The sequence below is a fragment of the Pinus tabuliformis genome, chromosome 2_2 (genome assembly GCF_031772625.1).
Source record: "Pinus tabuliformis cultivar Carrire ecotype Pingquan chromosome 2_2, CPIR1, whole genome shotgun sequence".
Lineage (NCBI taxonomy): Eukaryota > Viridiplantae > Streptophyta > Pinopsida > Pinales > Pinaceae > Pinus > Pinus tabuliformis.
This window is the reverse complement of record NC_142300.1, coordinates 1,059,856,751-1,059,870,431: the sequence shown is the minus strand read 5'-3', so window position 1 is coordinate 1,059,870,431 and position 13,681 is coordinate 1,059,856,751.

Sequence of the window (13,681 nt, the reverse complement as noted above, 5' to 3'; positions counted from 1 at the left end):
AGGAGTTCACCCTATTCTCCAGGCCTATGTGTCCGGTCCAGCTCTCAGTGGTGGCCTTCTTTTATTGTGTCTTTAAAGCAGAGATTAAAATGAGGAGCTTAACTTGAGACTCCTGAAACAGAGGATGCTTAGTAGGGTGGTTCTTGGATTCCCCAAGCCACTAGAGTGCACAGATTCTTTCCTTACCAAGTCTCGACCTCTCTAGTCTTTAATGGGATGAGTCCAATGGTGTTCAATTCCTAACAGATATCCTCACAGGGATGGTTTGAACCTCTCAAGCCTGGTTATGTCTACCCGATGCTGCCTTAGGTCAGCTCGACTCTCTATTTTCTGCTTCTTGCTTCACTGTCTCTTTCACTTTTTCTATCACTGTTTTTCTTCTCTCGTTCTTCCTTTCTTTTCTTCTCTGTCTTGTTCTCTGTCTGTTTATTCATGGCTTAAAGCCAATATGTCCTTGATTGTTCGCTTCCTCTTCCGCCCCTTTGGATCACCTGCTGCTGTTCTCATGGAGTTCCCTACCCTGCATCATCACCAACGTCTCACTGGGAGGTGGCCACTTGTCCTCTCACGAACTGCTCCAGCTCTTCCTCAACGGTTTGGTATTTCAGTTATGCCATGGAATGATTCATCTGCCAACTCAGTGGTCAAATCGGACTTCAAAATTTTATATGTCACGGCTTAATTCCCCTGTCAAATCTGGTTTCTCCATTGGGTGCAATCTCCGCCATCAAATCTGGAGCCCCCAGATCCTACGGTGTTCGCTCATTTCGTGTACTTGCTCGACCGTTAGTGCGTGATGAGAGGCAGTTTTCTCTCTCATCCGCCAGACACACATCGTGCGATGAATGGAATCTCTCATTCTTTGCCAAATCTGCTTACCGCCCCAATGTGCCTTCGATATACCGCCGGTTTTGGAGCGCGGGACCCGCCTTTTGCCTTAGCGCTTTCCTTACGGCTTCCCAGCTTCTCATGCGATAGAGCGCTTGGGGCTTCTCATTCTCGAGGGGTTTTTCCCAGCGATGTGCTAATCGCGCATCAGAAATGGTCTCCATTTCCCGATTCGGGCTTCCTAACTGCCAATTTTGCCTCCTACGTTGTCTCCATGGGCCTCGGCTAGTGGAATTTGACCAAGGTCCTCGTCGTTCCTTGTTGACTGCAAACTGCCATTGTCCAGAGGTCTTCTTGATAGCTATTTGTTCATAATTTCGAAGTCTATCCCGATTTGATACAATCATGGCACTTGATAATTTTTTCATGGATCCAATTCGGATCAATAGGCAAGACCTTCTCTCTCGTGTGCAATTTTTTCAATTATTTTCATTTTCTGTTGCACACTATATTTTATCTGTTTTAATCGCTCGTATCTTTGTGATTGCAGCTCGGGTATGCCTACAGTGGCTCCATTGGAAATTTCATTTCATGTAACCCTGACCGTTTAACGTAGGAGTAGGAGTAGTGTTTTCTTTCTCACTTGTCTTTTCTTTTTGCTTTGCATGATTGTTTTCTTGTTGACGTGGTTGCATTGATTGCTTGTTGTTGTTTTCACTTTGTTTGCTTTGATTACTATTTTTGTTTACGTTTGTTTTGTTTGCTTGGTATATTACTATTTTTGTTTCTGGAAGTAAGTGTTGCCAATTACTACATTTTGGATTTTGAATAGAGTATGTGGTTGAAATTAGAAGAGACTTGTGACACTGCAGGACTTGGCCAGTCTTGTGTTCATCTTCTTTGTTCTTGGTTATAAACTTCGGCTGATGAAGTCTTGATGGAAAATACGAACTGTCTGCAAGGGAATTCTTGGTCTGACCATTAAAGTGTGTCCACACTGGGAAGCCCCATGCCTATATTCAACCTTCTGCTTTGTGTGTTCAAGCTCATCCAACTAGTAGAAATGAAGAAGGGGAAAATCTAAATGAGAAATCCTATGTCAGAGGTCTTACATGCTTCTCTGAAGGAACAACCTCTTCTTCTCTCAACAAGTCAGGATCCCTCTTTCACCCCAAAAATAAATAAGTGCCTATGCACAAACCTCTTGAAAAATACAAAGGGGAAAGAAGAGAAAGGCTTCCTGTGTAGAGAGGTGAAGGATGCAACTCCATCGGGGTACTATCCAGGCTCACTGGTAGTGTAGCAATGTGTGTGTTCCTGCGTGACTCCACCCAGGTACTGTCCAGGCCTATTGGCAGTGGAGAAACACCAGAGATGAAAACTTATACTCTGAAAATCTTCAACTCGTGAGTTAAACTACCCTTCCCGAATTCGAAACACTGAGATCATGCTGAACTTTTGATTTTGTTTGACTGAGTTGTCAAAGAGTGGACCATGTATGTCCATGGGGTAAGTGGGGAAGCCAAAGTAACCCACATAACAATTCAATACTCCTCGAAAGACCAAGGCCCTTTGCTAGAAAAGAACTGAAACAAAGAAGCTAGAGTTCTACCAGTGTGTCGCCAAGTGTTGTAGCGGTTACAACCACCCTCCAAAATTTTGGCTTACACCCAATTTCAGAGCCTCCCTTGAGAGTTTCACTTGAGGATTGCACACACTTGAGTTCACTCCACGAGCTCATGTGAGTCCTTGCATCCACCTTGCTTGTTAATTTCTTTCAAGTTTCTACATGATGATGTCTAAGTCATGCTTGTGACCATGTTCTGGTTATGCTCAAAGTATTCACTTTGTATGTGCTTGTTGTGTTCACTATGAAAGCATCTGTCGCACTCACACACGGAGTCACATTCACTATCACGCAAGCATCATCTCGACCAATGAATGATCAATCTCGAGTGTCGCCCTTATCACTTTCACTGTTGGTCAGTCATGTTGAACATGTGTGTCTGGATTGTTTGAGTTGTTTTGTCGTTGAATCATGAGAGTGTGTGGTTTCATGATGACATATGCATCTTTTGATCATTCACGCACAGTTATTTTTGCTGAAGTTCTGAGGACCAGGCTCCCATCTAACAGCCAGACCATCACCCCGTCATCCACTTGATCGACTGTCAACTAGAACAATACAGAATCATCAAGCAAGTCTTTTCAAGCTGCACTGCCTTTCAAGCAATTCAATCCACTTTCATACCAACCAGTCGAACAGTTGGACCTGATAGTCACCCTGGGGCCAACTTCCCTCAAAAATTGCATAGATAGGCCGGACAGACACCAAGTGCCCATCCTTGTCTCCCTCAAAAAAATGCACAGTTTTCCCAGTCAGTCATCCCAGCAGTCGACCAGCTGCTCATCCAAGAAGTCGCGCAGTTTTCATGAGTAGGCCTTCTGTTGCCTGGCTGTCCACTCAGCTCAGAAATTGCATAGAGATGATCAGCAGGTTGGCCTCCCAGCCTTAGTGTAGTTTCCTCTTCTAGCAACTCCTAGTGGTAGTTTTCCAGTTCCCTCCAGGAATTGCACAGTTTCTGCTGCTAGTGACCTAGCAGCGAACTTCCAGTTCCCTCTGGGAATTACGCAGTTTTGGCTACTAGTGACCCCAACATCCAACTGCTAGTTCCCTTTGGGAATTGCGTAGTTTTGGCTGTTAGGCTCCCAAGCAGTTCCTCACAAAAACTACGCAATCTCTGCCTGTTGAACCTCCTTGCAACCTGACCTATTCCTCCAAAAAATTACACAAATTTGGCCTTCCAACCCCTATTGCTTGCTCGTTCTGAAAACTGCACAAATCCTACCTTCCTTTCTTTCCTGCAACCCGGACTGTCCCTCCCAAAATTTGCGCAATTTTGCCTTCTAGCTGAGCCAGACCTCACAGGAAACCACTGTTATCATGGATTGCCCATGTTCATCACTTAGTGACTCTTCCATAGTTTTCATCTGCAGTTCCCAGAGCCATCATCCCACTTCATAGCCTTGTTGCCTCTCCTAGTCACCTGAATCCGAAATGATCATGTGTCATGGAAGACTAGGAGGTTTTGGATTTGATGTTGTCTCGTCATGAGTGACTGCAAGTATAGGTACACGAACAAACATGGCAAGATGACAAATGGGATGAATGAAGGGAGCACATGCTGAAGGATAGATTCACCAACGGATGAAGGGATGATGCATGCGAAGAGATGTGCTAGCGAATGGATGATCATGCAAACATATTTTTGTGGAGAGACATATGAGAAAACATACAATATGTGCTCACGAATGGATGAACGGATGAACATGCACCTTTCGTGAATAGATGAGCCCTGTCAAGCCTTCCAACATGCATGGAAGGAGCAACATGCCTAAGCATCATCAAGCGAACCAAAGACCATCAAAGACTCTACGAACTTTGCCATGCAGAGGTGAAGTTGTGATACACCATGAAGACATCCATCACCCAGCAGCACTGTAGCTCGACATGCACTCTAGTAGCAACACGAATGTCCCAACGTTTTCATGTCGATTCATGTCATGAGTCATGTCGCCCACATCTCCACTATGGGCTATGCTTTCAATCAATGTAATGTAACATGGAAGGCCAAGAGACCCACTTGTTGTACAAAGAGTCATGTAAATTTGAAAAGTCACGGAATTCAAACAATCATGAGGGTAGTCGAATAACCACAAGGGTCAGTTTTCACCCTTGGCTATAAATACCCCCTTATTTGTACATGCAAAGGATTTTTTCACCACAACTCCTCCCGCATAGCCAAGAGAGTCTGTAATATTTCCTTTGAGGAGTAAGTAGTGGCTCCAACACCTCTCACGCAAGGTTAGTGATGTATGGTGCAATGATGTGTCTTGGAACTTTTTCTTAATTCAGAAGCCTGCTACCAAGCCAACACGTTTCCACACATGTATTGTAACTATTGTAAGACTAATATTTAACACTTGTGATGCATTTTTCTTTAACATGTGTTCTACATTTGAACTATTTCACTTGTTGTAATTCATAATCTATTAATGGGAATGTGTTGTATACGCTGTTAACGTTGTCTCGCCCATGTATACTACTCTCCCGGACATCAAACATACATTTCACATGGAACTTGTTGTAAACTACTATTGCACTCGTGTGGACTAATCTACTAAGTGTTATATGTGTTATATTCCCTTACATGTTATGGCTGCCACATCCGTGTGTACTACTTCGCCAAAATTTATGTATGTCCTGTTGTGTTGTGTGTTCCTAGCAGTGTTGGGACTATTACCAATCGACCTAGAACTCACTCTCACCCTCTCCCTCGACAGTGAAAGAACTATTGACACAAGTGAAACTTACACTCACCAAGCACGCGAACCTCACTTCTCAAAGACAAAGCAAACCACTCTCATGTGCTAACAAGAAAGAGTTGAGGCAAATCCTTAAGATAATGGAAAATGGGCCATCGTACCGGATGGGACTCCCACACCAAACGATGTGAGGTCTAGATGGAACTTCATACTAGGGTGATCCCCTAATGTTGGCAGATACAACACCGTCAACCTAAAGGCTCAAGTGATTTGAATACATAATCATAAGGTGGGCTGGTAAGAGCCTCATTGCTTTCCTCATTATAAATATTAAATATTGGGCCTTCGTCAAAAGGAGAGTCAAAGGTTGGGCTTTCATTAAAAGGAGATTCAATCACTTTCATCAAAGGTTGTCCTTATTTATGCAAGGGAAAGTAATAATTCTCCTTCCCAAGGGTATCAATGGGTATGTCATCATAAATAATGCCTGAGGGGAAGGGAATTCCAATCTCATCCTCATCCTCCTTATTGGTGTCATAAATGGGAGCACAATCAAATTGAGGACCAACAATTTCCCATTTCTCCCTTTCAATGTGGAAATAATTTGTTGGGTTGTGTTATATTCTTTCCACGACTAGCCCATGTAGTTAACCGGGGGGTTAGGGGGGGGCGAAGCCCCCCTTCGTTGCGCCGATTGTGTAGTGGGGGGGTCACAAGGGGTTTGAGGCGCACTCGTTTTGAGCATGATTTTCGCACATGTTTTTTGGACGTGATGGTTTTCGGTCCATGGTATTGGATGATTTAGCATGTATAAATATGTATTATAACATTGAAAGGAACATAATGAAAAATCAAATTGGTAGTCCCGGTTTTGGGATCCAGGGGAAAATCTCTATGTATATTTGTTTTATGTGTTATGCTCTCGCATTGTTTATTTTCTGTGTTTTAGAATTCATATGCAAGTAATTTCTATACGGGGTTAAAACCTACATTTGGTATTAGAGAAGTTTTGGCTTCAAGGGGATGCCTTTGCTACTGAGGGGTTTCACTCAGGCCTGTGGTAGACCCTGTTCAGTGGGAGATCTGCGAGATCAATTCTGGTGGTGAAAGAAGATGGCAAGTAGTGGAAAGATAGAGATCGAGAAATTTAATGGTAAGAGTTTTGAGCTATGGAAACTCAAGATGGAGGATCTGTTGGTGGATAAAGATCAGTCGATCATGGTAGATCCAGGTACTAAACTAACAAGAGTGTCCGATGAAGAATGGAAGAAGTTGGATCCGAAGGAAAAGAGCACAATACGATTATGTGTCTCAGATTTAGTATCGCTGAATGTATCAGGGGAAGCTATGGCGAAGTTTTTGTGGGACAAATTAGGGACTTTGTACCAATCTAAGTCTCTGGTGAATAAACTATTCCTGTGGAAAAATCTATATAACATGAGGATGAAAGATGGAGACTCGATGACAAAGCATCTGAATGCATTTAATACTGTGGTAATTTAGTTAGCATCTGTTGATATTAAAATTTTAGATGAAGATAAGTGCATCAGTTTGTTGTGTTCTCTATTAGATTCGTGGGATAGTCTGGTTATTGCAATAGGTAGCAATGCAACTGCCTTGCAATTTGATGAAATAGTCTCATCCTTGCTAACGGAGGAGATGAGACGGAAAAATATGGAGAGCCATAATGGTGATGCCTTGTCTGTATGAGGCTAGTCGCAGAACAGAAACAAAAATAAGTCATCGAGTGGGAGATCTAAATCTAGAGGGAGATCTAAATCTACAGGAAAACATGTAAATGTGGTGTGCTAGAAATGCAGAAAGGAAGGGCACGACAAAAGGGACTGTAAATCTAAAGCTCCTAATAAATGAAAGGGATCTGATGATGCTCCTTCTGCAGAGGTGAAAACCACCTCAGATGAAGGTGGGGGTGTGTACTTGGCTTCTTCAAATACACATGTAGATCATGAGGCATGGTTGATTGACTTAGGTGCATCCTTTCACTTCACTCCCCATAGAGTGGTTCTGCGAGTATGAGAAATACGATGGTGGTGATGTCTTCTTAGGGGATGATAGGAAGGCTAGAATCATTGGTTGTGGAAAAGTAAAGTTGAAGTTGCAAGGTAGAAGGGTTAGAACACTTCCGGGTGCTCTGCATATTCCTGCATTGGCCAAAAATGTGATTTCTGTAAGCAAGCTAGATGCAGGTGTAAAAACAGTGTTCGAGAAGGATACCTGCAAAATGGTTCGGGGAGCACTAGTATTGATGCAGGGAGTTCGAATTGGAACTCTGTACAAGCTGCAAGGTAGCACTGTTATTGATGGGTGCAACAATTCTGTGGTTCTTGAAAGTGGAGCAGAAAATCTAGTGGTCTCTGGAGAGAAGACCATGTTGTGGCATCAAAGGCTTGGACATATTGGAGAGAAGGGCCTTCGAATACTTCATGGTAAAGGTATGGTAGAAGGTATGAGTAATAGCTCTCTGGATTTTGATTTCTGTGAAAATTGTGTATATGGGAAGTAGAATCGGGTGAGTTTCCCCTTTGGTAGTAAGAGCGCGAAACAGATATTAGAACTTATACACAGTGATGTGTTTGGACCTGTGAAGGTTCCATCACTGGGTAAGTCTGTGTACTATGTATCATTTATAGATGACTTCTCAAGGAATACATGGATATATTTCCTTAAGAAGAAATCTGAAGCCTTTGATAGGTTTAAAGAATTTAAGGCTCTCGTGGAAAATCAGACAGAGAAGAAGATAAAGGTGCTGAGGACAGATAATGGTGGAGAGTTTTGCAGTAAGGAATTTGAAGAATTCTGTAAGAAGTGTTGTATAGCACGATAGAAGACTACTCCATATACACCTTAGAAAAATGGAGTTGCAGAAAGAATGAATAAGATGTTGACGGAAAGGGAAAGAAGCATGATCAGTGGTGTCGGGTTAGAACAGGAATTCTGGGCAGAGGCGGTGGATACTGCAGGTTACTTGGTCAATAGGTCACCTTCATCAGTGTTGGAGGATAAGACTCCACAAGAGGTATGGACTGGTAAGAAACCCTCTCTTTCACATCTGAGGGTATTTGGATGTGATGCATATGTACATGTTCCAAAGGAGAAACAAACCAAGTTGGATAGTAAATCTGAAAAGTGCATCTTTATTAGGTGTAAGGATGGTTTAAAGGGTTATAAGCTTTGGAACCCAGTCACATGGAAGGTTGTGTACAACCGAGATGTGGTGTTCAGAGAGGTAAAAGAGTTTATTAAACATGAAGTCCAACCAAAGGAACCTGAGAAGATAGAGTTTGAGCTTAAGGAGGAAAAATCAGACTCTATAGCAGAGGAGAAATCAAAAGATGAAGAGCCACAAACTTCGGGTGTGAGAAGATCAGTTCGAGAAAGAAGGCAGCCAGAAAGGTATAGTCCATTTGCTTTCTGTTCAAATTTTTCTTTATTTATTACTGACGATGATCCCAAAACTATGAAGGAAATAGTAGATTCAGAGGATGGCAAACTCTGGAAAGAGGCCATGGTTGATGAAATGGCATCTTTGCACAAAAATGAGGCTTGGGATCTGGTGGAGTTTCCGGTTGGAAGGAAACCCATTGGCAGCAAATGGGTGTTCAAGAAGAAGATAAATGCAGAAGGAAAGGCAGAGAAATTCAGAGCTTAGTTGGTAGCAAAAGGTTATTCCCAGGTGCCGGGAATTGATTTTGGTGATATTTTTTCTCACGTTGCCAAGGTAACTTCTATTAGATTACTTTTATCTGTTGTTGCTACTTTTGATTTTGAGGTAGAACAGATGGATGTGAAGATAACATTTCTTCATGGAGATCTAGAAGAGGAAATATACATGAAGTAACCTGAAGGCTTTGCGGTGAAGGGTAAGAAAGAATAGGTATGCAAGTTAAAGAAGTCTTTGTATGGGTTAAAATGGTCACTAAGGATGTGGTATCAGAAATTTGATACACTTATACGAGGACTTGGCTTCACCAAAAGCAAAGCAGATCACTGTGTGTATTTTAAATTAATTGGTTACTGTGTTATTTATCTGGTCTTGTATGTGGATGATATGTTGCTGGTTGGAAATGACAAAGAAATTATCTAGGATTTGAAGACCCAATTGTCCTCCAAATTTGACATGAAAGATCTTGGGGCTGCAAACTATATTTTGGGTGTGGAAATTAAAAGAGATTGGGCAAAGAGGAAGCTCTGGTTAAACTAGAGGAAGTACGTCGAGACAATACTGCAGAGTTTTAATATGCAGGATAGTAAATCGGTGAAGGTTCCTATTCTTGTAGGTGTGAGGTTATCTGTTGAACAGTGTCCCAAGACACAAGAAGAGGAAGAGGACATGTCCCGTGTTCCATATGCAAGTGCAGTTAGTAGCCTGATGTATGTAATGGTCTGTACTAGACCAAACATTGCACATGCAGTGGGAGTATTGAGTAGGTTTATGTCAAAACCAGGGAGCATTGGACAACAGTGAAGCGGGTTTTCAGGTATTTGTGTGGCACTAGTGATTATGGTTTGTGCTACCAAGGAAGATTAGGATTGGACAAAATGTTGGATATTCGTGGCTTTGTTGATGCAGGTTGGAGATCTGGATCAGAGAAGATCTACAAGTGGGTATGTGTTTAACCTATTTGGAGGTGTAGTCAATTGGATGAGTAAGAAACAATCTGCAGTGGCACTATCAACTACAGAGGCAGAATACATGGCAGCCACTCATGCAAGCAAGGAAGAAGTTTGGTTGCAGAGATTGTATTCAAGTATGGGGTTAGTACAAGGAGCTATGAGGATAGACTGTGACAGCAAAAGTGCAATTTTCTTGGCAAAGAACCTGCATATCATTCAAAGACAAAGCACATTGATGTTCAGTATCACTTTGTGAGGGATATGATAGAAGACAAAAAGGTGTTGCTGGTAAAGGTGGACACTTTGAAGAATATTGTAGATGAATTGACAAAATATGTGAGCTCTAAGAAGTTATATTGGTGTAGAGAGACAGTGGGCATTTCAGGGTTGGAAAAATGACTAAGCTCTCTTGTGGCCCCTTGTGGAAAGAAAACAACAAGTGGGAGAATGTTGGGTTGTGTTATATTCTTTCCACGACTAGCCCACGTAGTTAATCGGGGGGTTTGAGGGGGGTGGAGCCCCCCTTCGTTGCACCAATTGGGGGGGGGTCACAGGGGGTTTGAGGTGCACTTGTAACCCCACTTTATGGGGTCTTGGGCAGCGCCCCGGAAAATTTTGGTTTTGGACCCTATGTTAGGTTGGGCAGACCCACCTATGGTTTTGTGCATGATTTTCACACATGTTTTTTGGATGCGATGGTTTTCGGTCCATGGTATTGGACGTGATGGTTTTCGATCCATGGTATTGGATGCTTCGACATGTATAAATATGTATTATAACATTGAAAGGAACATAATGAAAAATCAAGCTGGTAGTCCCAGTTTTGGATCCAGGGGAAAATCTCTGTGTATATGTGTTTTATGTGTTATGCTCTTGCATTGTTTATTTTATGTGTTTTAGAATTTGTATGCAGGTAATTTGTGTACGGGGTTAAAACCTACATAATCTTCAATGCTATTTTTCAAGGGCCTAAAAGGGTCATCTCTCTCAAGGTTTTCAAAAGAGGATTCATCAGGAGTAATATCCTTGAGAAAGGTAGGGTTGTTCTCAATAAATTCATCCCAACATAGGTGTCCTCAAAATCATCCTACCCATCTTGCAGTCCCCAGACTCATCTTCCTGCTCATCACCAAGGTCCTTGAGGTCATCTTCATATTGGTTGGTTGACAAGTGGGACCTCTCTTCTTCTCTCTTCTCTTGAATAACAATGACTATGGTATTTGTTACATGATTCTGGTAGTATGCTTCTAGGAGGAGAGCATTAGTAGGGTTCTCTTTATATTCACATTTCATCTTATAAAACTTCTTGATCGTATAAACAGAAGAAAACTAAATTTTAATTATATTCCCTTACTACCTCCCTACATGACCCACTATATTCATCCATTCTTTCTTGCGTGATTTGGAAACTTGCGGGATCCAACTCTTCATCATCCTTAGAGGAGGTATTCCTATTGTTATTGATGAGGTTTTCCAGAATATTCACAGCATAGGTTATGTGAGCTAGGTCACGGAGACGACTATGATCCTCTTGATAAGCGCACCTTATTATGTCAAGTTATACTTCTTGTGACCTATAAAACCTAAGCATGAATTCCATATCCAATCTCTCCAACATATCTTGAAAGGATTCTGCATATTCCACCACTTTCCTTTGTAGCTCTCAAATATCTTACTTATTGAGATTTTCAAATATAGGACCAAGATAAATCTCCATCTTTTGGGATTTTGCATATTAAGATTATAATAGAGTCACCAGGGTGAATTGAGGTGCCTTGATAGATGCTTTCTTCACCCTACAAGCATTAACTTTAATGCTCAATGAAGAACTAGGGTTTCGTTCTTCTAATGGAGTTTCCAATAATGATATGTCAATATGTCATATGAGGACAAAACACACACTTCATGTCCCTAGCAATGGTGCCAGAAATGTTACCACTCAAACCAGCAGGGGACCTAAAAGGGGTTCCTAAGAGGGAAAATGCTAGGTTAAGGGCAACGGTGGAGGCTTAACACATTGTCACCACAACTAAGTCTCCTTGCTCTTTAAAAAATTTCACTAATGGGTGGAGTCTTGGTAGTGTAGGGATCACTCTTAAAGTATAGGTCAATGGATAGGTGAAAAGTGACCATGGAAACCATTTCCCAAGGATGGAGTGAAGAATGGAGCTTGCTTTCTCTTTGAGCAAGGGAATTGGTCCACTAGGGATAAGGGGTGAGGATTGGAGGGTTCAGGGAGAAAGGATAGGCATATGAAAAAGTTTCTCAATCCCTATAATCTTAGGAAAACTTGGATTCCCAAATGGTCCTTGAAAAATAGTCTTTATTGAGAAGTTGGACCATATGTTTCCAAGTGGACCCAACCTAGGTTTGAGGATGGAATGTAGAAACCAATGATGTTCCTATCCTAAACAAGGTGAGGGGAAAGGACAAAACAAGAATACTTTCTTCAAAATGTTGAATTGATCCTAAGTGTAAAAATAAGCCTCACAAGGGGCCAAATAATAACATGTGCATGTCGTAGGGCCCTTTAACGGCTCGATAATATTCTAAAGTTCCATTTTGAGGAATAAATTCCTTGGAATATGATGGACAAGGGGGTGGCCCCTTGTTCTCCAAGTAGTAGACCTGTGGTGCTCCCATTGGGTATGAGGGCACATAGATGACCCCATGGGTCTCCATATGAATCAAAGATCCTCTATAAGGGTCCAAGTGGTGGAATGAATGCTTCCATGACATCGTACAAGTGCTTGGACACCTGTCAATAGTGTGGGGTTCTTGTGGGGGCTTGTTGGGCATAATGTATCAAGCATATCATCATCATCCCAAAAGTGGATCGCTAGTAATCACTAAGCACCCATGAAGATCCATGGAGTGTTGTCTACTATTGTGCAGGCCTGTGGCCCTTTATGCACACCCTACCTGTGCCAATGTAGACCTCTGGTGGTTGGGATTGCATATAGGGAAACCAAACCCAAATGGAAACCACATGTAATCCTACATAAGATCTAATCCGTCCCCTAGGCTTCTTATACAACTAGTCATTAAAATAATCGGGTAACAAGCTTACAAATCATGGATAAAAACATGGGTACTTCATAATGGCATGCCCTTCTGTAGTGGGCTTTAGCATGTGCTACTGTCTCCAAGATCCAAAGGGGGTTAGCCAGCTCCCTTATTAGGTGTTTTCAACCCTTAAAGATTGCATGTCCAAGGTACATCCCTCTAATGGGGGTGGCAAGTGAAAAATAAGTGGAATGGAATAAGGAATGAGAGGGGAAATCCTTAGCCACATAGTGGGGCATAGGGTTAGCTAGAGAAGGGGAAGACCACACCTTAGTATGTAATGTATAGGAGGGAGAAATCATGGTACATGAGATGCCATGGTCTTGATTTTTCCACCCTTCTTTATATGCCTTTTTCCTTTTATGATTTTTCTTTAATTAACTGCTCGGGGCTCAAAGGACAAGAGCATGATGTGTAATATATAGCAGTGATTACCCCCTTTGAGGTCGGGTGGCTCATTTCCCTCCAAGTATTTGGAAAATCATAGGTTCTTGAATGATAAAGGAGGCTCATCTAGGTCCTATGGAACTAGGGTAATGACCATGGATTCGGGTAGAGCTCATGTATTGGCTTTTTCCCATGTGCTAATTATTTTGTCCCGACCATATTTTTCATTTAGTGGTACAATTTCCTATTAGATGTGGCCAATTATGCATTTTTCTTTTTCTTTTAACTACTTCAACCTTTGGGGCATCATTCCAGGCCTGACCCAAGGTCGGGGCGAGGGGATAGGGAGGTTGGCCCTATGTGGACCCAAAAATGAAATGTGGACCTAGGTGGGGGAAATGATGAATGGGGTATAGTGAGTGGAAAGGGAGTAATATAT